Source organism: Notamacropus eugenii, chromosome 3, assembly GCF_028372415.1.
Source record: "Notamacropus eugenii isolate mMacEug1 chromosome 3, mMacEug1.pri_v2, whole genome shotgun sequence".
Lineage (NCBI taxonomy): Eukaryota > Metazoa > Chordata > Mammalia > Diprotodontia > Macropodidae > Notamacropus > Notamacropus eugenii.
In genome coordinates this window covers 210,069,835-210,091,945 of record NC_092874.1, presented here as the reverse complement: position 1 = coordinate 210,091,945, position 22,111 = coordinate 210,069,835, and the positions used below count along the sequence as shown (strand labels likewise).

Here is a 22,111-nt window from a genome sequence, read left to right as displayed (position 1 = left end):
AGTAGTACCAACACTGCCCTACTTGTCTGTGTCTTTGTGTGAACTTTCTGCTCTCCTCAGAACATTTTTAAGTATTTCATTAATGTCTGATACATGTTCTGACAAATACTTTAGAAATGCATACCAGATTTAACATTTTCACTACATTCAGAAAAATTGGCTGTTGTCCAGGAAAAAATGTAGAGAAGATCAAAATTGCTCTAAGGAAAGGTTAGACATTAGGGTATTTCAAGAAAATCTGAAAAAAAAAATAAAGGTTTGGGAGAGGAATTTCTGGTGTTAATTGGATAAACTGTTTTTTTAAGGATAGATTTATGAAAAATATGAAACCAGTTCATCTTGGCTCTTTTAGAATTTTTGAACCCGGACTGGAAATAAGATAGAAGAACCAATAAAGTCATAGTAGCCTGGGATTACCTCTTGCCTGGAAGTTTTTCCTTTCTAAATACCTGCAATGACCTCTGAAAAGAGAGTTTAGATTTATAGTACCAGATCTTGCCCTGATACTTTAATAGAGAGTATGTATAGTGTTTCTTTGTGTTTATGTTATGTAGAATATATGCTGTCAGCATTATTTGTAGCTTGTGTTTACCAGCTTGTGTAGCTGGTAAATCCAGCTGACATTTTTTTTCCTTTGTGGTCTAATCAGTTAAAGGAAAAGGGCAAAAAGAATGAGAACTCTTCTGAAAAAAATTTCAGAGATTTAAAAAGATAGGATTTCATTTCTGTGTTCCTAATTCTGACCAATGTAGAAATGAAAAGAGAAAGGCTGAATATAGAGGAGATCCTGTCCCCTTTTACAGAAACTAATGGCACTGAAAACTAATTGGAGATTAAGTTTAAAACTGAAGTATAATCTGTTTGACATGTATTTCCAAACTATGATGGAAATGTGATTTAAATGTTTTTATACATACTTTCGGAGAGGTATAGTTACCCAGAATAGATATTTCTCTATCACTTCCTCCCTCTATTCAATGATTTATTATTTTAGTATATGAGACAGTGATTTCGGCAACTATAAAATACTCAGTTCTTAAACAGAACTGGACCGCCTTTGCCTCTAATTTGTTTGACTCCAGTGACTCTAAAAGTAAAGGGGAAAAGGAGCAAGAAGTTTTGCACTTTGAAGCTGTCAAACCTGATCTGGTGCTTAAAAACTCCCTAGTAAGGCTATTTGCTCTCCTGTTCACCCTGGAAAGAAGGAGGTTTATTTAAATCAGAAAGCAAATAATTTGGGAATAACTGAAATTTCATTTCAAAAGATTGTTTTACCTTACCCCTATGGTCTTCTATGAATGATTTAGTAGAATTCAGTTCCAAGAAACCAAATTGGAAAAAAAAAATTTCTTGGCAATATGAGAAAATGTCTGTAATGTTGGAAATTTTATTCTAATAAGGAAAGGGCAAAGATTTATAGTGAATTTAAGATACATGAAAAAAGGTGTGGAATGGGGCAAAGATTGCAGAGTAAAGGCAGGGACTCACTCGACCTCTCCCCCAGAACTCTCCAAACAACTTTTAAAAATTACTCTAAACAAATTCTAGAGTAGCAGAACCCACAAAAAGATAAAATGAAACAAATTTCCAACCCAAGACAACTTGAAAGGTCAGCTGGAAAGGTATCTTGCACCCGAGTGGGAGAGGAACACAGTCTAGCACAAGCCATGCTAGTGCAGACCACCCAGAACTCCCAGAGTGGGTCTTGGGAGTGACTGAATCAGCAGCAACAGTAGCTGTTCCAAGCTCTCAGACCATAGACCAGACAACTGGTCAGCAGGGTCTTTTTGCTAGCACCACGGCAGGAATCTGTTGCTTTGCCCATACTCAGATCCAGCTCCTGGATGGCAGTCCCAAGGCAAGGAGGAGAGCTATCACAACAGAGCTTGCAGCTACAGTGGGGGAATACTCTCCTCATGATTCCAGGGCAGAAAAGAGTGCTTGTGGTAACTCACAGACAACAGCACAGGCCAGGAGAGTAGTAAACACCTCTCTTTAGATCATGCCACCTTGGAAGAACTGAAAATTTATAGGACCCTAGAAATATCTCTGAAAACAACTACACAAAAGCCCTAAACTTGGGATGGTGAACCCTCCACCTTGAAAGCAGAGCCCTACTTTAACAAAAGCTAAGGAAATGAGCAAACAGAAAAAACTTCTGATTATTGAAAGTTACAATGGTGAGAAAGAAGATAAAAGCACACTGAGAAGAAGACAACAAAGTCAAAGCTTCTACATCCAAATCCTCCAAGAAAAATATGAATTGGTCTCGAGCTCAAATATTATTTTGAAATTCAAGTAAAACAGGTAGAGGAAAACTTGAGAAGAGAAATGAGAGTGATGCAAGAAAATCATGAAAAAATGAGTCATCAGCTTGATAAAAGAGACACAAAAAATCCTGAAGAAAATAACACCTTAAAAAACAGACTAGGCCAAATGGAAAAGGAGATTCAAAAGCTCACTGAAGAAAATAATTCCTTAAAAATTAGAATGAAGCAGATGGAAGCTAATAACTTTATGAGAAATCAAGAAACAATTAAACAAAACCAAAAGAATGAAAAACTGTCTTTATATTCTAGATCCAAAGGATAAATGAGACATTGAAAGAATTCACCTTTCACCTCCTGAAAGAGGCACCCAAATGGAAACCCACAGGAAATTATAGCCAAATTCTAGAGTTCCCAAGTCAAAGAGAAAATATTGCAAGCAGCAAGAAAGAAATAATTCAAGTATGGTAGAGTCACAGTTAGAATAACACAAAATTTACAGGTTCTACATCAGCCAGCAAAACTGAGCATAATCCTTAAAGGGGGAAATGAATATTCAATGAGATAAAGAACTTTTGAACATTCTTGATGACAAGATCAGAGCTCAATAGAAAATTTGACTTTCAAATATAAGACTCAAAAGAAGCATAAAAAGGTAAACAGGAAAGGAAAATCACTTAACTTTTTTTTAACTTAAACTTTAAATTGTTTGCATTTCTACATGAGAAGATATTTGTAACTCATAAGGCCATTTTCATTATTATGGTAGTTAGAAGGAGCATATATAGACAGAGGGCATAGGTGTAAGCTGAATATGAAGTGATGATATCTAAAAATAAAATTAAGGGTTGAGAGAGGAATATACTTAGAGAAAGAGAAAAGGAAAAGTAGAATGGGGTAAATTATCACACACAGAAGAGACAAGAAAAACTTTTAAAGTGGAGATGAAGGCAGGGGATGTGAGGGGAAATGAGTGAACCTTACTCTCATCAAAATTGGCTCAAAGAATAAATAACATACACACTCAGTTGGGCATAGAAATCTCTCTTACTTACCCTACAGGAAAGTTTCTCTGATATATGCCTCATTTCTCAAACATATAGAGAACTGAGTCAAAAATTTGTAAAAATTAAGTCACTCCCCAATTGATACATGATAAAAAGCTATGATCAGTTATCAGATGAAGTAATCAAACCTATCTATAGCCTTATGAAAAAAATATTCTAACTCACTACTGACAGGAGAATTGCAAATTTAAAAACTGAGTTACTACTTCATACCTATTAGATTGGCTAATAGGACAGAAAAGGTAAATGACAAATGTTAGAGGAAATGTGGGGAAAAGTGAGACTAATGAATTGTTGATAGAGTTGTGAGCTGATTTAACTATTCTGCAGATCATTTTGGAACTATGTCTAAAGGGATATAAAAATGTGCATACCCCTTGATCCAGCAATACCACTGTATCTCAAAGAGATCATAAAAATGGGAAAAGGACTCACATGTACAAAAATATTTATAGTAGCTCTTTCTATGGTGGCCAAGAATTGGAAATTGAGGGGAGGTCCATCAATTGAGGGATGGCTGAAAAAGCTGTGGTACGTGAATGTAATGGAATACTCTTGTTCCATGAGAAATGATGAGTAGGCAGACTTCAGAAAAACCTGGAAAGACTTACATGAGCTGATGCTGAGTGAAGTGATCAGAAACAGAAGAACATTGTACAAAGTAACAGCAACATTGTGCAATGACTGACTTTGATAGAATTACCTCTTCTTAGCAATGCAAAGATCTAAGACAACTCCAAAAGACTCATGAGGGCAAATGATATTCACATCCAGAAAAAAACAACTATGGAGTCTGAATGCAGATTGAAGCATACTATTTGCACTCTCTCTTTTTGTTTCTTCTTTCTTATGGTTTCTCCAATTAATTCTAATTCTTCTTTACAACCTGACTAATGTGAAAATATGCTTAATACGAATGTATATGTAGAAATTGTATTAGATTGCATACCATCTTGGGGTGGGGAATGGAGATGGAAGGGGAAAAATTTGGAACTCAAAATGTTATGAAAGTGCATGCTAAAAATCAATAAATCAATAAATGAATATTTTTAAAATTGTTTTTATATGTAACTGGGGAAAAATAAAATACTAACTAAAAGCTTAAAAAAGAAAAGTGTGCTAAATTTTCAATGGAAAAATCCAATAGATTATAAGGAAGCTACTTGTGGATATGGCTTGAGATATGATTTTGAAGCAGAAAGGTTCAATTCTGTGGTTTATAGGGCTTTGATCATAGTTGTTAGAGAGAAAGGGAAAGAGAAATGGAGGAAGTTGGAGTTGTTTGTGAATATGGAGCTGTGAAAACTCTCTGAAAAACACTGCAGATATGAAATTCAATTAACACCTAAAGTCTTCTTTAGATGTGAAAAAGGTTTTAAAATGCAAATCTAACTTGATTTTCCAAAAGCAAGAATACAAAAATAGAAACTATTCATTTAAGTTAGTGCAGTAGAAGATTCTCAACTTTGACGCTATTAAAATATCTGGCATGGAATAAAGGAACAGTCTAGAATTTAGTAAAATAAATAAAAAATAAATTAAACTTTTCAAAAGGTGCACTTTTAAAGGAAGTTTTAGACTTCATTGGTAGAAGAAGAGAATGAGAAGATTTCTATACCTGTAAAGTTGTAACATACATAGAGAAATGCTTGTTTCTATCACAGGAAGTTAAAGTGAGGTTTTTTTCAATACCATTTTATTTTCAGTTCCAAATTTTCTTATGGGTATGAGTTGTTTTAATTTTCATTTCTAACCCAGGAAAGACTTACATGAACTGATGCAAAGAGGAATGAAGATAACCATATATAGTAATAGCAATGTTGCCCTATGAAGAATTGTGAATGACTTTGCTATTCTTAGCAATACAGTGATCCAAGATAATCCCATAGGGCTAATGATAAAGCATACTTTTCACCTCCAGAGAAAGAACTGATACTGTGTGAATACAGACTGAAGCATGCTATTTTTCACTTTCTGTCTTCCTTTTTTTGTTCGAGTCTTCTTGTACAAAATGATTAATATGGAAATGTTTTTACATGATTGTATATGTGCATAAACTTTTAAATTTTATGGATTCAGAATTACCCATTTCTTACTTCTTGTGTATCTATCTCATTTGGTCTTGAAGTCTTCCCCTGTCCATAGATCTGACAAGTAACTCCTTCCATGACCCACTAATTTGCTTATGACATCACCCTTTATGTCTAAATCATGTAGTAATTCTGAGCTTATACAAATGGTATGAGATGTTGGTCTATACTTACTTTCTGCCAGAGTGTTTTCCAGTTTTCCCAATAGTTTTTGTGAAATAGTGAGTTTTTGACCCAATAAGAGAGATATTTTGATTTATGAAACACTAGGTACTATACTCATTTGTTAATGTATATTGTACCCCTAATCTATTACACTAAATACCTTTTTTCTTGACCGGTAGCAAATTATTTTTACAATTACAGTCTGTAAATATCATTTGAAATCAGATGCAGTTAAGCCTCTTTTTTAAAATTCTCTTGATAATCTTGATCTTTTGTTCCTCCAGAGGGATTTTATTTTTTTGTAGATCTATAAAGTAGTTCTTGGGTAGTTTGCTTGGCATGGCACTGAATAAGGAAATTAAATATGTAGCATTGTGATTTTTATATTGGCTTGACATACTTACAAGCAATTATTATTTGTCCAACTATCTGGTTTAGCCTTTCTTTGTACAGAGAATATTTTTTAACTGTGTTCATAAAGTTACTGAATTTGTTTCAGGAGACAGAGTCAAGATGGCAGGAACCTGCCTGAGCTCTCCCCTGAAACCTCTCAAAATACCTATTAAAAAATGACTCTAAACACATTTTAAACAACAGAAGCCACAAAATGACAGAGTGAAACAGATTTCCAGCCCAACACAATGTGAAAGGCCAACAAGAAGGGTCTATTGCACTGGGCTTATGCTGGGCTGCACCAACACAGACAGTACTGGAACAGATCTCAGGGAACTGAATCACTGGCTTCTGTGGCAGTTCTCAGACTTCTCAACCCACAAACTCCAAAGACAGGTTCAAAGGTCAGTAGGAAAGCTCTCACTGGGTGAGAGAAGAACATGATCCAGGCCTAGCCCCAACCTCAGGGATGTGGCAGCCACTGCTGCAGTGGTGGTTGCTTCTGGAGCTCTCAACCTACAGACTGGGGGAATGAAGCAGTGGATCTGAGTCGCAGTCCTGGGTGGCAGTCCTGGGGCAAGGAGGACTGCTAGTGTGGCAGAGCTGATGGCAGCTGTTGAGAGGGAATTCTTCGTGTAGTTCCAGGGCAAGAAAGACTGCTTGTGGTTGCTCATAGACAAGACCACAGGCCAGGAGAGGAGAAAACACCTCTCCTTTTATCATACCAGTTTCAAGGAACTAAGAATTTAAAGGTCCCTAGAGATATTTGTACAAAACACCTGAAACTTGGGACAGTATACCTTCCACTTAACAAAAAGCTCAAAAACCAAGTAATTGTCTGGGAAAATGACCAAAAGGGGGTAAAATAAGACCATTTTCTTCGTGAAAAGTTACAGTCTTACAACAAGGAAGATCAAAGCATTAAACTAGGGGAAGACAGCAAGGTCAAGGCCTTCAAGAAAAATATGACATAGTCTCAGGTCTTGGAAGAAGAGCTCAAAAAGGATTTTGAAAATCAAGTAAGAGGAGTAGAGGAAAAATTGGAGAGATAAAAGAGAGTGATGCAAGAAAATCGTGAAAAATGAGTCAAGAGTTTGCTAAAAGAGATTTTAAAAAAAAATTGACAAAAATAACACATTGAAAAATAGACTAATCCAAATGGCAAAAGAGGTCCAAAAATTCAGTGAGAAGAATGCCTTAAAAAGCAGAATTGACCAAATGGAAAAGGAGGTTCAAAAGCTCACTGAAGAAAATAATTACTTAAAAATTAGAATGAAACAGGTGGAAGTTAATGACTTTATGAGAAGTCAGGAAATTATAAAACAAAAGCAAAGAATGAAAAAATAGAAGACAATTTGAAATATCTCATTCATTTTGAATTTGGAATTCAAAATCTTGTGGAAGTGAATGTTGAAAACTCAAAATAAATAAATTATGTTAAAAAAGAAAATATTAAGGAGCCTACAGCACAGAGGTTAATGAGTAGAATAGATTAAGTACACATATAGCTATTGTGGCAAAGGCTCATTACTGAATAAAATCTTCTGGGAAAACTGGAAAGTAGTCTGGTAGAAACTATGTCTAGATAAACATCTCCCAACATATGGCAAAACGAATTCCAAATAGGCACATGATTTAGACATGAGGAGTGATATTATAAACAAATTGGAAGAGCAAGGAATAAATTGCCTGTCAGATTTATGGTCTATGATGATCAAGCAAGAGACAGAAGATCACAGAAGGTAGAGTGAATAATTTAGAATACATAAAATATTTTTAGATTTTTTACACAAATACAACTAAAAGCATAAAAAATGCAGATAGGCAAGAAAAATCTATGCAGCAAGTTTCTCTGCTAGAGATCTCATTTCTACAACATATGTGGAACTGATTCAAATTTATAAAATATATATAAATGAAATATTATCAATATCAATCATTTATTTTATCATACTATTACATATTTCCAAATATATAAAACATATAAAAATTTTAAAAAAAAATAAGAACTATTCCTCAGCTGATGAATAGTTAATTTTCTAATAAAGAAACATAAGTAAAATAAGTTTTTGATAGTTTATATGAAAATTTCTTTTATTTGGTAATAAGAGAAATGAAAAATAAAACATCTGTGGATCTGCATCACACTCATCAGACTTGCAAAGCTGACAAAAAAGGGAAAATGACAATGACAAATGCTACAAAAAAAGGAAAATGACAATGACAAATGCTGGAAGACCTGTGGGAAAAGAGCACATTAATGTGGTGTTAGTGAATCTGAACTAGTTCAGTCTTTCTGGAAACCAATTTGTAACTATGCCCAAAAAGCTATTAAAATGTACATACTCAGTATTCTGATACTACTACTAGGTGTATACTCCACCCAAAAAGACCAAAGAAAGAACAAAAGGACTCATATGTAAAAATGAAATTAGAGCAACTGTTTTTTCTGATGGCAAAGAACTGAAAACTGAGTGATACTGCTCATCAATTGGGAAAGTCATAGTGTAGGAATGTGATGGAGTACTATTATGCTATAAGAAATGACAAAGGGGACAGTTTCAGAAAAAAGCTGTGGAAATTTTGCATAAAGTGATGCAGAGAGAAGTGAAAAATATCAGAAAAACAGTTTATACAATAACAATATTATAAATATAAACAATTTTGAAAGAACTAAGAATTCTGATCAACCTATTTGCCAACCACAATTCTAGAGGACTTTCCTAATAGAGAGGTAATAGACTCAGAGCATAGATTGAGACATGTTTTTTTCACATGGCCAATGCATGAATTTATTTTACTTGACTATACACAATTGTAAGGGCTAGTAGGAGTTCTTGCTCATCCCATTCACATTCACAGTTATGATTAGTAACTATCCCTCTATCCCAGTTTCTTCTGTTTCTTCCTTTCTCTCTTTTTATCCTGTCACTGCTCATCTATTTTGCTTCTAACCACTGCCTCCCCTTAATCTACTTCCTTTTATCATCCCCTCCTTTCTATTTCCCTATAGAGTATGATAGACAGACAGACAGACAGAAAGATAGATAGACAGACAGACAGACAGACAGACAGACAGACAGACAGATAGACAGATAGATAGATAGATAGATAGATAGATAGATAGATAGATAGATAGATAGATAGATAGATAGATACATAGATAGATACATAGATACATAGATACATAGATAGATAGATACATAGATACATAGATACATAGATACAGTGTGTGTATTTTCCCTCTTTGAACATCAATTCTGATGAGAGTGAGGTTCAGGCATTGCCTGCCACTACCCTCATTTCCACCACCACCCCCACTCTCTAAAAGTTCTTCCTTGCACTCTTCTTTTATATGAGAAAACTTTCTCCTACCTCTCCCTTCGCCGTTCTTTCCAGTGTGTCTCTCTTTCTCACTCCTTAATTTCTTCTTGAGATCATTCCAATATAATCAACTCACAACCATGCCATCTATGTAAACTCCTTTTAACTGCCCTAATAATGATAAAGTTCTTAGGAGTTACATGGACCATTTTAAGAATAGCAACCTAAGTAGCTTAACTTTATTGTGTCTTACCTCTTAATGCTTGAGTCTTCTGTTTGAAAGTCACATTTTCTATTCAGTTCTCATCTTTACATCAAGAATGCTTGGAAGTCCTCTATTTCATTAAATATCCATTTTCCTCCTGAAAGATTATATTCAGTTTGGCTGGATAGATGATTCTTGGTTGTAATCCTTTGACTTCTAGAATATCATATTCCCAATCCTGTGCTCTTTTATGGAAGTTGTTAAACCTTATATGATTTTGACTATGGCTCTCTAATATTTAAATTGTTTCTTTCTGGTGACTTGCAATATTTTCTCCTTGACCTGGGAGCTCTGAATTTGGCTATAATATTCCTGGGAGTTTTCTTTTGGCAATCTCTTTCAGGAGATTGGTGGATTCTCTCACTTCTATTTTACTCTCTATATCTAAAATATTGGGTCAGTTTTCATTGATAATTTCTTGAAAAATGCTCTTTCTTTGATCCTGGCTTTCAGGTAGTCCAATAATTTTAAATTATCTCCCCTCAATATATTTTCCAGGTCCAGATTTCTCCAATGAGATATTTCACATTTTCTATTTTTTCATTCTTTTGACTTTGGAGGTCTTTTGTTTGTTTGTATGTTTATGTTTCATGGAGTCATTGGCTTCCACTTGCTCAATTCTAATTTTTAGGGAATTACTTTCTTCAGAGTGGTTTGTACTTCTTTTCCATTTGACCAGACATCTCCTGCCTACTCTTAGAACCTAAGATTTCTAAGGCCAGAAAAATCTCTCGTTCTGACTTTGTGTTGGCTCTGCCATGCCAAAATTTGATTAGAGGCTTTGTTTTAAAGTTGTTTGGAGGGGAATGTTGGAAGAGTTCATCTGGATGGTTGCCTCTAATCCACAGGAAAAATATTTAACAATAAGGACTATTTTAAAGGGAAATGAGCTTGAATGTGGTGGGTTCCCCTTTAGTAGAGGTAGTCAAGAAGAAACTAGACAAGTTTTTCAAATATATTAGTTCTTTTGGGGATTCCTTTGGAATATGGATTGGACTAGATGACCACCGGGGTCCCTTCTAAGTCTCAAATTCTGTGACTGTGATATCAAGCTCTCTAAAACCCCAACCTAGAATCTTAATTCCATAAAGATGTGTTTCTTTTCATATACATACATATATGGGGCAGCTAGGTGGCATAGCCAAGCATGCTGAACCTGAAGTCAGGAAGACTCAACTTCATGAATTCAAATCTGACCTCAGACAGATAGCTGCGTGATTCTGGGCAAATCACAACCCTGTTTGCCTCCATACCTCATCTGTAAAATGAACTGGAGAAATAAATGACAAGCCACACATATCTCTGCCAAGAAACCCTAAATGTAGTCACAAAGAGTCAGGCATGATTGAAAAATTACTCAACAGCAATATGTACAAATACCCATTTTAGGAACTTCTACAGAACTTGATGTATATATCACAGAGTAAAAGAATCTGAGACATTACTGCCAAGGGTTTTGAGTAAGCTATATAATGCTACCCTGAAAGATCATGAGAAAAAAATTTCCTATGGGAACCTTTGATCTTGTTCAAGTTGCTATAACCATATCTTGTTAATATATTACTTGTTCCTAGAATGTTCCAGCTGCACCAAACTCAAACTTGTATTTTTTCTGTGTTCCAACTCTGCACTGCCCCCATTTCTCTCTTGTCTTTCCAAATCAGTTCAAAGTACTACAAAATGTTCAAATTTTCCCTAGTTGAGTGAAGGACTTGGCACCCAGTAATGTGTTTATGCTTTGGTTTTTCCCTTATACCTACAAAAAATAACTAATACCTTGGTCAAATAAGAAAATGTAGAGTATTGAATCAATCTACATAAACACACAGATTCACAGAGTAAAAACAGGTGGATTTATAGAAAAGGAAAATGGAAAGTTTAAAATCCTGATTACCTAAGCTAACTGGAGATTAGTTGGACAGATAGGCATATACATCTTATATGTGTGTGTGTGTGTATGTGTATTCATGTATGTGTGCGTATCCAGGCACTGTCAAAATGAGAGGGAGATGGAGAAAGAGAGAGAAAAACCTGTGATTTCATTAATATATTAGACTCTTAGTGAGGATACCCCTCTAATAATGTTGATGAACAACTATTTTGCAAGTCAGTCTTACAAAGTTGCCTAAGGTATTGATAGGTTAAATGACTTACCCAAAATGATGTAGCTGGTACATGTCAGAGGAAGGATCTGAACCCAGGTCTTGCTGACTCCAAGACCATACTATATCCTAATTCTCTGAACATTAATTGTCTCTGACACATACACATGTACATACATAATCTCATATTTTCTAACTCACATATTTGTCTAAGAGATAAAAACAACTTAGTAGAAAGAACATTGGACTTAGGTTGACAGACCTCTGAATTAGTGTTATTTCCTTACTCAAGAAATCTTCCTTATCTCTAGGACACAATACAGATTCTTCAGCCATTCAAACTACTTCACAATCTTAAAGAGACTTCACAGGAAGCTCTGTGGTCAACCCAGTATCCTGGCCACATGCCTTCTAGCTTCAACTCCAGTCTGGGGCACCAAACTCTGATCTCTTCTATCCAAAGATCTCTTCAGTTTTTCTTAGGTCTTCTTCAGATTTGGTCTACCTTGAAACTGCCAGTTTCTAACTACTGACTGAATTCCTCTAAGCCATACCTTCAGCTGTTCTTTCCTGTCCAGCTATTCTGTACCTTCCAGAACATATATCACAACCTGTTATAAGGAAAGGTCTTGAATAATCTAGTCAGACTTCTTTGAACAGACCACTCCAGTAATTGATAGTCTACATGAACTTATTCCTGAATGGTTAGCAAACTCACAATTTTGTATACTCTTCTCATTCCAATGATTCTGAATCCTTAGCCACTAAAGTATGCCATTCCCCAACTCCAACTACCTGCTCCTATGATCATGTTCCCCTCAAACCTCTATCCTAAATGTCCCACTTCATATCTACCTAGGCTTTTCACGGTGCTCTCCAGAAGGCATGCTTCATAATAAACAGCTAACACTGTGCCATAATGAACCCAGCAATCAAAGTTTCAAGAATTCATCAAGAGTCATTCATTAGCATTTAAATAGGAGGAAAAGCAGCAGATGGGAAGCTAGGTAGCTCAGTGGATAGAGTGCCAGACCTAGAATCAGGAAGACTCACTGGGTCAGGAAGACTCAGAGATTCTGGAATGCCAGCTCCATAATTAACAAACTCACTTTCTTCTTTAACTCTCATGCTCCTATTTTCTGGCCATGAGACATGACCCACTTCTGATGACACAGAATTACTGGCCCCTCTTAACAATACTGGTTGCATATTAACTCATACACCAGACTCACTGGTCATGATAGAGTCAAAGTACTCCTTGCTTCTCATTGTAGCTTTCAGGCAACCTCTCTATCACTATTACTCTGCAACTTATCCACCTTCTGGGTTCACATTATTCACACTTAACATCTAATCCAAATCTTGGAGGCCAGTGGTCATTATTTATGAACACCTAGGGCATTCTACTTCCTCAGTGAATTCAATGCCTGCCTCACAGTACTTTTCTCCTTCCTTTCTCCTATTTTCATGAGGAAACTTCAGCAAACATATTTATATTAAACTACCTTAACTTCCTAGTTCTGCAATCTACTCCTTCAATCCACCTCAGGTATACACAGAGATGGTCATACCCTTGATCTTGCTGTCACCCACAAGTGTTTCATTTCTTTTCTCATGAGATATGAAATTCCTTTATCTGACCATAACTTCTGAAATTCAAGTTTCCCTGTACACAATTCAGCATCCTCATTGGACCTCTAGTGAGTCTAAATTTCAGTTATTTCCCAGGCCATCACTCTTTGTTGTACCCTCTTCTTTTCCCTTTCTTGATGCATTGGTCAATTAATTCAACTCTTTAATATCTACTACACTTGAATTCTTTGCTCCATTGTCCTATCATTGATCATGCCTTGTAAACCACCAACTTTACATTACTTTCACTATCTGCTGCTTTTTTGGGTGTTGTTCAGTAATTATTTTAGTCATTTCCAGCTCTCTGTGAACCCATATGGGGTTTTCTTGGCAAAGATACGGGAGTGGTTTGCTATTTCCTTCTACCATTCCTTTTATAGATGAGAAAACTGAGGCAAATAGGGGTTAACTAACTTGCCCAGGGTCACATAGCTAGTAAGTGCTGAGGTCTGATTTGGACTCAGGAAGACTAGTCTTACTGACTTCAGATCCAGCACTTAGTGGCCAATCTGCTACATTTGTTCTATTCAAATGCTGATGAATGAGGCTGAATAAATCCATGAAACTTTGTTAGGTTGGTTCATTAAAAATTATGGTACAGGAGAGTGGAGCCAAGATGGCAGAGTATAAGGACAGCCCTACTGTAACTCTCCCCCTGAAAAGTCCATAAAATACCTGTAAAAATGACTGTAAACAAATTCTGGAGTAGCAGAAGCCACAAAACGACAGAGTGAAAGCGATTTCCAGCCCAAGGTAACCTGAAAGGCTGAAAGAAAGGTCTATCGCACTGGGCTCAAAGCAGAGCACAGCTCATGGAGCACAGACCAGCCATGGCATGCAAGGATAGGACTGGAGCAGGCTTCAGGACATGGAATCCTGGGTAGTAGCCTCTGTTCCCAGATTCCTCAACCTACAAATGCCAGAGAGAACTTCAAAGGTCAGTTAGAAAACTCTTTCACCTGGGTGAGAAGGGAGCAAGGTCCTGCCCTAGCCCCAGCCCCAGGTGGCTACAGAATTCACTTTTGGAGCCCTAGGCCTAAAGACCCTGGGGGAATCAAGACGTTGATCTGAATCTCAGCCCTGAGTGGTGTTCCTGGGGTGAGGAGGAGCATAGGGGTGGTAAAGCTGAAGGCAATTGTGGAAAGGGAAACCTACTCACAGACCTTGGGCAGAAAAACTTGTGGTTGCTCCCAGACCAGAGTGCAGGCCAGGAGAGGAGCAAATTCCTCTCCCTTGATTGTGCCACCTTGGAGGAAATGAGAGCTTACAAGTGACTAGAGTATACCCTCTACTTGACAAATGACTCAAAAGTCAAGTAACTGGCTGAGAAAATACCCAAAAAGGGGTGGGGAGGAAATAAGACTATAGAAGGTTACTTTCTTGGCGAAAAAGTATTTTTTTCCATCCTTTCAGATGAGGAAGAACAAAGCATACTATTAGAGGAAGACATCAAAATCAAGGCTTCTTCATTCAAAACATCCAAAATAAATTTGCAATGGTCTCAGGCCATGGAAGAGCTCAAAAGAGATTTTTTAAATTGATTAAGAGAGGTGGAGGAAAAATTGGGAAGAGAAATGAGAGCAATGTAAGAAAATAATGAAAAGTGAGTCAACAGCTTGTTAAAGGAAACCCAAAAAAATGCTAAAGAAAATAACACTTTTAAAAATAGACTAACTCAAATGGCAAAAGAGGTCCAAGAAGCCAATGAGGAGAAGAATGCTTTAAAAAGCAGAATTAGCCAAGTGGAAAAAGCCCTCAAAAGCTCACTGAAGAAAATAGTTCTTTAAAAATTAGAATGGAACAGATGGAAGCTAATGACTTTAGGAGAAAACAAGAAATTACAAAACAAAACTAGAATAATGAAAAAATTGAAGACAATGTGAAATATCACATTGGAAAAACAACTGACCTGAAAAATAGATCCAGGAAAGACAATTTAAAAATTATGGGGCTACCTGAAAGACATGATGAAAAAAAGAGCCTAGACATCATCATTCATGAAATTATCAAGGAAAACTGCCCTTATATTCTAGAACCAGAGAGTAGAATAAATATTGAAAGAATCCACCAATCACCTCCTGAAAGAGATCTGAAAGGAAAAATTCCTAAGAATATTGTAGCCAGATTCCAGAGTTCCCAGGTCAAGGAGAAAATATTGTAAGCATCCAGAAAGAAATGATTCGTGTACTGTGGAAATAAAATCAGGATACCACAAGATCTATCAGCTTCTACATTAAGGGATCAAAGGGCTTGGAATATGATATTCCAGAAGGCAAAGAAACTAGGATTAAAACCAAGAATCACCTACCCAGTAAAACTGAGTATAATACTTCAGGGAAAAAATGGTCATCATTCAATGAAATGGAGGACTTTGAAGCATTTTTTCAATTTTTTCAAGCATTCTTGATGAAAAGAGCTGAATAGAAAATTTGACTTTCAAACACAAAAATCAAGAGGAGCATGAAAAGGTAAACAGGAAAGAAAAATCATAAGTGACTTACTAAAGCTGAACTGTTTACATTCCTATATGGAAAGAAAATATTTGTAACTCTTGAGACTTTTTTTCAGTATTTGGGTAGTTGAAGAGATTGTATCCAAATAGACAGAGCGCACAGGGTGAGTTGAATAGGAAGGGATGATATCTAAAACAATAAAATTAAGGGGTGAGAGAGGAATATATTGGGAGGAGAAAGGAAGTAATAGAATGGGGCAAATTAGCAGAAATTAAAAATAAACTCTTTTGAGAAGGGACAAGGACAAAAGAAATAATGGAATAAATGGGGGACAGGATAGGATGGAAGTCAATGTAGTTATTCTTTCACACCATGACTATTATGGAAGTCTTTTGCATAACTACAAATGTATAGCCTATACTGAATTGCTTGCCTTCACAGTGGGGATGTGTAAGGAGGAAGGAAGGGAGAGACGTTGGAACTCAGAGATTTAGGAACGAATGTTGGGAATTGTTTTTGCATGCAGTTGGGAATTCTTGCCCTACAAGAAAAGGGAGAAGATGGGGATAAGGGAAGGGAGGGGTGTGATAGAAGAGAAGGCAGATTGTGGTTAGGGGTAATCAGAATGCACTGTGTCTTGGGGAGAGGGAGGAGAGAGATGGGGAGAAAATTTGGAACTCTGAATCTTGTGGAAATGAATGCTGAAGATTAAAAAGAAATAAATTAATTTGGAAAAAATGTTACATAACCTCAAGTGTGCCTTCATTGCATCAAAGCAATCCTTTCACATCCTTAACAGGTTCACTTTCCCATCATGCTTTTCCCATATTTTTTCTATTCCTCCTCAAACTTCCCATGACATTGCCTTCTCAGCGCATTCTCTGCTGAGGATCTCATGTCATTCTCTATAGACAAATTGAGATCACTCACCATTCTTCTCTTAACTTCATCTTACATCACTCAGACATCTTTCTCCACTATGTCTTCATTCACACAGACAACAAGAAAGCCCTTTTCTTTGCTATGGCAAACCCCTGTACATTCATTCTTCTTCCAATGCACTCCTTTCAATCTTTTTCAGCAGATTGGCCACTTTATATTTTCCACCTTCTAATCTTCAATTTCTCCCTAACTCTTGGTTCTTTCTCTCCTGTCTCCAAGTAAAATGGGCCCAAATCTCACATTTTTTTCTTCTTCTTAAAAATTTTTTTAGTTTTAATTACTGAAATTTAAATATACAATAAGAAAAGAAAAAATTAAATATAAAATAAGAAAAAAGGTATATCATGTGCACAGCAAAATATGAGAGGATTCAAAATATATAGCAATAAAATTTCATTCCCAGAAAGCCAATATAATAAATACCACGTGGGGCGTTGAGAGCTGAACATTTTTTCTTTTCTTCCTTGTTAGTTGCCTTTTGTACACTGCTGTGCACTATTTACTTTGTTCTTTTTTCCCTTTTCTCCTCCCACCCACAGGATGTATTAAGGTATGGATATATTTATATATGAATAAAGGTGTATAGATATGATATACATATCTACACATACATACATATATAGACATATACATTCCCTAACAAATTCCGCTTCTGATCTTTGTTTTTGTGTTTGTGTGTATCTCTTATTTCCTATCCCTCCTAACTCCTCTACTTCACTTCTACCCTCTATCTTGCTCTCCTATTACTTAATCTACCTCCCCTCCAAGAATCTATCCCTTATTCTCCCTTTCCCATTGATTGAAACAACCTTCTATACCCCCCTTTAACCTATTCCCACATATTCCCATCTAGAGATCCTTCCCTTATCCTCTCCCCTCTCCCTATCTCCTTAGCATTTTATTTCTTTCTGAACTTAGAAGATTTTTATGTGCTTCCAGATATATATGCATTGTTCCCTCTTGAACCCATGCCTAATGAAAGTAGGTTTCCAGAACTAATAGCCCTCCTCCCCCATCTAATTCTTCTGTGTCTGGTTATTCCTCTCACACTTCATTTGTATAAAATAATTACTCTTTTTAGCTGTTCCTAAACAGTTTTACTTTATAAAATCATACTCATGTCTACCCCAATATTTTTTATGAACTACTCAATTACTAATAACAATCTTAGATATACATTTTAAAAGCTAAACAGTCTTCCCTGATGAAGTCTGATATGTGCCTTATATTTCTCTTCGCTCTCGTATGTCAAATCTTCTATTAAGTTTAGATTGTTTTCTTTCAACAAAGTCCTGAAAGTCTGACAGTTCATTAAGTGTCCATTTTTTTCATTCAAGATTATGCTTAGCTTTGCTGGGTTAAATAATTTTGGCTGGTACCCCAACTCTTTTGCTCTTTAATATATAGTGGTCCAAAATCTGTGGTCTTTTAGTGTCACCAGTGCTAGGTCTTGTATGATTCTTATTGAGGCACTGTCATATTTAAATTTTTTTTCTTGTTGGTCATTATATTTTATCCTTGAGCTAGGGATTTCAGAATTTGACTATAATACTCCTATGGGTTTTCCTCTTGGGAACTCTTTCAGGAGGTGATTGGTGGATTTTTTCTATTTCTATTTTCCCCTCTTGTTCTAAAGCTTCAGGACAATTTTATTTAATTATTTCTTGTAGTATTGTATCAAGATTCTTTTTTTGATCATAGCTTTTAGGTAGTCTGAATATTCTTATGTTTCCTCTTCTTGATCTGTTCTCCAGATCAGTTGTTCTGCCCCTACTCTTATTTTACTTTTACTGATCAATATTCACACTGAGGCACTGTTTCATCCCTTTGGGGGATAAAATCTTGAGAGCTTGGAATTTTCTGATCTACTCTACCATCTTCTCAGAATCCTCTCTTTTCTGTTTCTTAAAAAAAAAAACCTTGCATGATCATATTATTCTTGCTAATTATTGTCCAATATCTCTTCCTCCCTTCTCAGTTAAACTTCTAGAGAAAGTTGTCTAAACTTAGTGCTTCTATTTCCTCTCCTCTCTTTTCTAAACTTTTTTGCAGTCTGGCTTCTGACATTATCATTTAATTGAAACTGCTCTCCCCAAAGTCACCAATGATCTCTTATTACCAGATTTCATAGCCTTTTCTCAGTTCTTATTATTATATCTAGTCCTAACCTCCCCCCTGACCTCTGGCCACATTCCTTTTGGACACTTCCAACTGGATGCCCCATAGGTATCTCAAATTCACCATGTATGAAACAGAATTCACTATCTTTTCCCCAAACTCTTCCCCTTCCCGACTTCCTTATTAATATTGAGGTTAGCGTCATTAGTCAAGCAGGCTTGCTAATATTATCCTCTTCTCTCACACTTATTCAATATATCCCATCTACTGCCAAGTCCTTTTATTTCCACTTCCACAACAGCTCTCATATATGTCCCCTTCCTTCCACTTACATAGCCACCTCTTAGGTATAAGTTCTTATCACTGCTTGCAGGATTTATTCCCATATCTGCTAGTTGAGTGCCTTGCCTCATATCTCTTCCCACTCCAATGTATGCTGCATGGCAGGAACAGGGCAAAGATCAAATTTGTTAAAAGACAATGACATTGAAATCTTTTACTCAGATTGCTAATGAATAATTAGGTTTTCCTTTAGCAAAGTATGAAACTTGTTCTTTGATATACCACACTAAAAATGGTTCAGAGGAAAAACAGATATTGAGGAACCACTCTACTTTGTGCTTTTCAGATTATAGCTGGTATATTATGTGCAGTTCTGATACAATATTTTAAGACATGGATAAAATGGAGCACATATAAGATGATCATGGATGTGAAGAACCCAAATCCATGTCATATGAAGAATAATTATCAGAACTTGGGATTTTTAAGTTAGAGAAAAAAATGGTCAGCAACTATTTATTAAGCATCTATTATGTGCCAAACATTGTGCTAGGCACTGAAGATACCAATACCAATTACAAAGTTTATGTTATAATGAGAAAGACAATAAGGATATATATAATGAGTAGGTCAGTCAGTTAGTATTTATTAGTGCCTACTATGTACCAGGCACTGCCCTAAATTCTATAGATTTAAAGAAAAACCATAGACAGCCCCTGTCCTTTAGAGGTCACAATCTGATGAAGGAGACAAGCAAAGAAATATGTGCAAACAAGCTGTATACAGGACAAATGGGAAATAATCAACAAGAGAAGGCACTAGAATTAAGAAAGATTGGGAAAGTTCCTGCAGAAGGTGGGATTTTATCTGGGACTTGAAGAAAACCAGGGAAGCCAGAAGGTAGAGATGAGGAGAAAGAACACTTTAAGCACAATGGACAGCTAGAAAACATGTCCAAAGATAAGAGATGGTGTGTTTTATTCATGGAATAATAATGGAGCCATTGTCACTGGATCAAAGAGTATATGGTGTGTGGGGGGGTGAAGAACAGGGCAGCAGGGAAGGGAGTCAGGGGAGGTGGTTTAAGGTATAAGAAAGACTAGTGCTCACTTCAGCAGCAGATAAACTAAAATTGGAACAATACAGAGAAGATTAAACTGGTCCCTACACAAAGATGACATGCAAATTTGTTAAGCATTCCATATTTTTGTTCAGGAGAAATAATTTTAAAATTACTGAACTCTCTGAAAGCTGTGATCAAAAAAAAAAGCTTAGACATCAACTTTCAAGAAATTATCAAGGAAAACTGCCCCAATATTCTAGAAGCAGAGGGTAAAATAGAAATTGAAAGAATCCACTGATCATCTCCTAAAAGAGATCTCAAACTGAAAACTTCCAGGATTATTATAGCCAATTCCAGAGATCTCCAGTGAAGGAGAAAATATTGCAAGCAGCCAGAATGAACCAATTCATTTATTGTGAATTATCAGAGTAACACACAATTTAGGAGCTTCTACATTAAAGGCTTGGAATATTATATTCCAGAGAGCAAAGGAACTAGAATTACAACCAAGAACCACCTATTCAACAAAATATATAAATAATCCTTCTGGGGGGAAATGGATATTCAATGAGATAGAGGAGTTTTAAGCATTCTTGATGAAAAGACCAGAGCTAAATAGAAAATTTGACTTTCAAATACAAGACTCAAGAGAAGCATAAAGAGGTAAACAGGAAAAAGAAATCACAAGGGACTTAATACCTTTAAACTGTTTATATTCATACATGGGAATGTGATACTTTTAATTCATAAGAACTTTCTCATTATTAAGGTAGTTAGAAGTATATACAAACAGAAGGCACAGGTGTGAGTTGAATATGAATGGATGATATCTAAAAAATAAAATTAAGAGATAAGAAAGGAATATACTTGGAGAAAGGGAAAGGGGGGGTAGAATGGGGTAAATTGACTCATATAAAAGAGTTAAGTAAAAGTTTTTGCAGTGGAAGGGAAGAGAGGGGAGTGACTGAACCTTACTCTCATCAAAATTGGCTCAAAGAGGAAATAACATACACACTCAATTTGGGTATAGAAATAGATCTTACCCTACAGGACAGTAGGAGGGGAAGAGGGTTTATAGAAGGGAGGATAGATTGGGGGAGTGAGTCAGAAACAAAACACTTTTGAGAAGTGACAGGGTGAAAGGAGAGAGAGAATAGATTAAATGGGGCATGGGGATAGGATGGAGGAAAATAGAGTAAACAATATTATTGTGAAAAATCTTTGAACCAAGTTTCTCTGATAAAGGCCTCATTTCTCAAACATATAGAGAACTGAGTCAAATTTGTGAAAATAAGAGCTAATCCCCTATTGATAAAATATGAGCAGCTTTCAGATGAAGTAATCAAAGCTGTCTATAGCCATATGAAAAACTATTCTAACCCACTATTGATTGGAGAAATGCAAGTTAAAACAATTCTGAGGTACTACCTCATACCTATTAGATCAACTAATAGGACAGACAAGGGAAATGACAAATGTTGGAGGGGATGTGGAAAAAATGAGACATTAATGCATTGTTGAAGGAGTTGTGAAGTGATTCAACCATTCCGTAGAGCAATTTGGAACTATGACCAAAGGATTATAAAACCATGCATACCCTTTGATCTAGCAATACCACTACTAGGTCCATATCCCCAAAAGGAAAAGGACAAATATGTACAAAAATATTTATAGCAGCTCTTTTTCTAAGGACAAGGAATTAGAAATTGGTGGGATGCCCATCAATTGGGAAATGGATTAATAAACTGTGCTATAATAGTGATTGTGATGGCATACTGTTGTACTGTAAGAAGTGATGAGCAGAATGCTCTCAGAGAAACATGGAAAAACTTACATGAGGTATTGCATAATGATATGTACTATGTGCAAAGTAAAAGGAATATTTTCAGATGATCCGTTGTGAATGACTTAGCTATTCTGAGCAATACAATGATCCAAGACAACTCTG

The 22,111-nt window shown here is 36.0% G+C and overlaps 1 protein-coding gene, 1 long non-coding RNA gene, 1 other non-coding gene and 1 pseudogene across 5 annotated transcripts in view; 2 read left to right on the top strand and 2 right to left on the bottom strand.

Annotated features, from left to right (window-relative positions):
- LOC140533895 (uncharacterized) overlaps positions 1-22,111 on the top strand; it is a 149,211-nt gene that overhangs the window by 25,715 nt on the left and 101,385 nt on the right. The window lies entirely within an intron of this gene.
- The window catches only part of SLC38A4 (solute carrier family 38 member 4), a 132,768-nt gene that overhangs the window by 103,365 nt on the left and 7,292 nt on the right, over positions 1-22,111 (bottom strand). The window contains exon 1 of one of the 3 annotated variants that reach the window (XM_072654240.1): positions 12,727-12,813. The exons of 1 other annotated variant lie outside the window; for it this stretch is intronic. The gene's annotated coding sequence lies outside the window, so the exon portion shown is untranslated. Of the gene's footprint in view, positions 1-9,559; positions 9,650-12,726; positions 12,814-22,111 lie in introns of those variants that run through there. One more of the 3 variants, XM_072654239.1, reaches the window with a different exon arrangement.
- Positions 1-22,111, bottom strand: part of LOC140531062 (kynurenine formamidase pseudogene) — a 48,435-nt pseudogene that overhangs the window by 19,922 nt on the left and 6,402 nt on the right.
- LOC140497871 (U6 spliceosomal RNA) lies at positions 20,203-20,309 on the top strand. The gene has a single exon (XR_011964882.1). It is a non-coding gene; the product is annotated as a U6 spliceosomal RNA (small nuclear RNA).